The following is a 4,265-nucleotide window of genomic DNA, read 5'->3' as shown; positions in this document are numbered from 1 at the left end:
AGGCAGAGCTTGCTGCCATCCTGGGGGCATTGCGCCACGCTCATCACCATCATCTTCACCGTGTCATAATTCACACAGTCTCACTTTCCTCCCTTCAGAGGCTAAGATCTTTCTCCCTTAAGGACAACGTCATTCTTCTGACGGCGATTTTTACTTTTGCATCCCTTCTCGTCCGTAGGGGTGCCACTATTATTCTCCATTGGCTCCCAGGTCATGTTGGAATCAGCGGCAATGAGCGTGATGATGACGCAGCACGCTCAGCTTGCTCGCTTCCTGACATCACATTTCAACTGCGCCCCAGCCTATCGCACGTCATTAGCACTCTCACTGCTACCATTAGCAGGCAGTCTCGAGAGGAACTTCAGCTTTTGGTTACAGAAGGCTCTCGCTCTGCTACATGGTATGCCACCGCCACATCATATTCTCTTTTGTTGCCCTTTAAAGGCATACCCAACTGTATTGTAGTGAGGCTCAGGCATTTGCGTCTGGGGTTTCCATGCTACAAACAAATTGTCGGTACAGAGCCAGACCCGTGCACCCATTGTTTGGTCACATCTGAGGAGCCACTCTTTCACTATCTTCTTTACTGCCCAGCCACTACCATGCTCAGGTCTCACCCTGACACGACTTTTGCTCGGACAGAGGATGATTTCATGGAAGCCGCTGGCATCGTTGCACGCGCTTCTTTACAATTATTACTCACCACAGTCAGGGAATACCCACCCCCTCGATAATTCAAGCTCGTGCAACATAAGCGCATCTCTGACGGGCTCTTTGTTTGCCCGTGTCCCAGCATTGCTCGGACGAATATCACAAAAAAAAAAAAAACATGTAACTGTTAGGTATGCTCAAGCTGCATGCTGTGTAACAGACAGTAGTCAGCAACAGTACGGTATGAGAAGTTGGTTCTCTCATTATTTCTTTTTAGGAAATTATGTAAGAAAACTGAAGGTTTGACCGCCCCTTCGGGTTCTCATTTTTAGAAGTATGGCACGACCTTAATTACTGAATCATTTTCTGGATTCTGCGGGAGAAGTTTTACATTTATTAGCCAATCCCTTGACTCCTTGTTTTCCCCATTACCTTTGCGTTTAGTACATCCCTTCACTCAGACCGAGAACAGCCCCGGACAGATCACAGGCCACACACGTAAACCAATCTTCCCTTGAAACCATTCGTCCTCTTTCCCTCCCAACACACACACAAAGCTAAAACTATTCGTTGCTCTCAGAAGCCTTCCTGCCCTCACACGCATCTATGCAATGCCTTCCTGTTTGATCTGCATACTAGTTTCGCAGGTTTATGAAAACTGTAAATATTGGTTCCTCTCTTTTTTCAAATACTCAGCATATGTTTTATAAAGTTAAAGCCTGATTTACACTTTCTTTTGTCACACGTAAGATCTCTGTCTTACAGTATGTGCAGTGTATAGTTCTATCCACCACAACTCTCCCGTACTCACCATAGTTAGTCGTCGAAAAATTGCATGATCCTTTCCCTTCCCCCCCCCCCACCGAGCCTTTACTCACTGGTGCAGTGCAGGCAGACACGGGGGCTCCCAGATAAGTTACCATAGATTAAATATTTCATGAGTACGAGAACAACCAACGCAATGGGCAGAATTTCAGATTGTGGATGACCCTCCAGACACCTCTGGGAGATTCAGATCATTGCACAGAGTGCACCCCACTCGGATACTGTTGCAGTAAACCACCAGCCATGAATAATAAATTGCTAAGAATTAGACACCTTGTTGTGGTTCCAGTAATACTCTTGCAGACGGTTACCAGTCACGATTATAAATCCCATTTCTTGTCATTACCTTCGCCAAGGATGTTATGTTTTTGCCCGCGCTTGTCTGTTTGTTTGTTTGTCTGTTTGTTTGTTTGTCTGTTAGCAGAATTACTCAAAAAGTTATGAACGGATTTTGCTGAAATTTTCTTGGAGAGGTAGGTTATGGCGCAGGAAACAATCCATTAGATTTTGATTGTGATCCGCATCATCATCCGGATCCAGGATTTTTTTTTTTTTTTTTGTTCACACGATATTCTCCAAAAACTTTTCGATGAAATTCAATGAAATCTTGTGGAGGGTGGGCGATGAGCGAAGAAAATAATGATTAAGTTTTGGGGCGCATCCGGATCCGGATCCTATCTCCACGGATCAGGATCTGGATCCTTTTTAATAGCATTGGCATTAGCGGAGGTATGCGCTCTCTGAGTCTTTTCTCTGCTGTAGTTCCAGTCATTTCTCCCATTGCCATACAGTCTCTTCTGCAATGCTTGTGTCTTCCTCTCTGTCCATCTCACCATACCCTATTTGCTACATACTACAAACATCAGCTGTCCACAAGAGGCTAGTTCGATCTCAGGCTGGAGTAAGGAACAGTCTGAAAATTTTACTTGCTTTAATACAGATTTTCCTGATCATCAGTAAGATCAGTCATAATGTATTATTAACATAATTTTTAATAACATCACACCCATCTTTAATGAGACAGTCCTGGCATATTTTCAATATTAATGGTGTGCACTAACGCCAGAATGGTGCAGTGTGAAGGTGTGTGGCAAGTAGGTTGACTCTTGGGGCTCAAGAAATAGACATTTTTATTTGGTCATCTGTCACGTTGAAAAACTCTTCGAAATACTCCAATCATTAATCTCTATTTAGAATTAGTCACCTCTTCTACAGTCACTAATCCCTTCCCTCCTCTGTTTTTCCTCTAGTGCTCATAGCAATATTACTTCCTTTCACATGTTCTATTTTCATTGCCCTCTTCACATTTGCTTACTTTCTCTTTTATCAGCCAAGTTTTGAAACTGCTGTTCCTCTCTTCTGACCCCTCACACTCTTCCTTACTGCTCGGCAAATACCTTACAGACCTTAGTACCAGTATAACCTATGATTAGCCTGCATCCCATATTGCAATATTAGTAGGTACTGATAAGCCGACGTGCTGTTATATCACTGCGTAGTTAAATGTTCACATGGAAGGATTTTACCTACATGTGGAAAAATGTTGTTTACTGGGAAATTATAGGGTTCATTCCAATAATATTTCCGTCCGTGGGTAGAATTCTTTTGGTGTATAGAGGCATGTCATAATATCTTTCCGTACTAAAGAGTCAACCGTCAAATATTAGCAATTTCATACGTCCTAGCGCTTCATATTATAAGTTTAACTACCCTAAGTTCTTCATTCCGTAAGTAAATATCTTTTATGTACTGTTCAGCATCCATTCCTCTCTCACTACAACTCCTACTAGCAGTTCCAGTCACAGCCTCCTCAAATCATTTGCACCTCTCCCATCAGTCTTGGTTTAGCATTTGTCATTTTGAATCATTCCTCCCTCATTCTGGCTTTATACCCCCGCCTTCACAACTGGAAAAGGATTCACCGAGAAACATACTGTCGCGTTCCTGACGCAACTTAGATTTTGTTTTTGCCGGAATAACACAAATACGGTAAGATCTTGTACTTTCCTTTTCCGTGTTTCTCCAACAAAAGCAAGTCAGTGTGACAAGAACGCAAGTTTGTCATTGAATTTGGTGCCTCATATGCAACCAATACTTTTATACCACTTGTTTCTATCCACCTACAGTACGTTCAAATTCATTGAATCCCTTCACCAAAAGGACACTTATTTCTTTTTACCTCAGACTACTGGGCAGTCGATAATTGCAGGTAACTGAATCCCTCTATAAGTAAATGTATTAGTGGATATCATTTCTAGCCCATTCAGGTCAAGGGGGTCTTTGCAAATTCATGTTTAATCACTGAACTGTAGAGAGCATGAAATAACGGTCTATGATTCAAGAGATTAACCATATCAGCACAATGATATTCCGTTTGTAGTTCGATCCTGATGCTAACAGATGATCTTATTCAACATATGCTGTTTGTATCCCTTCCAGTTCGAAAACAATGTTCCAAGTGAAATGTAATCTTTTGGGGATTACAAGACTAAAATAGAAAAAAAACGTATATTTTCTGGCTGACAGGAACATTACAATACCCATGGCCCAGGCCTCTTGTTAGGTTCATGCCTGATGTCCCCAGGCCATTACTGTTTTCCAGTTAAGGAAAGATATTTTGTACTGAAAGTGTTAGTGAAGACTATATCAAACCTTATGAGTCCAAAATATCCATTCTAAGTTCATAGCCTACCCTCTCATGATGAGGCCAACTTTAGTATTGTCTCCCAGCTATTGTCAGGTGACTTTATTTAGCTGAGAGTGAGTAGGGAATTTGGATGTATTAATAC

Source organism: Coenobita brevimanus, chromosome 27, assembly GCF_032717465.1.
Source record: "Coenobita brevimanus isolate Jiangsu-jjx chromosome 27, ASM3271746v2, whole genome shotgun sequence".
Lineage (NCBI taxonomy): Eukaryota > Metazoa > Arthropoda > Malacostraca > Decapoda > Coenobitidae > Coenobita > Coenobita brevimanus.
This window is presented reverse-complemented; position numbering follows the sequence as displayed.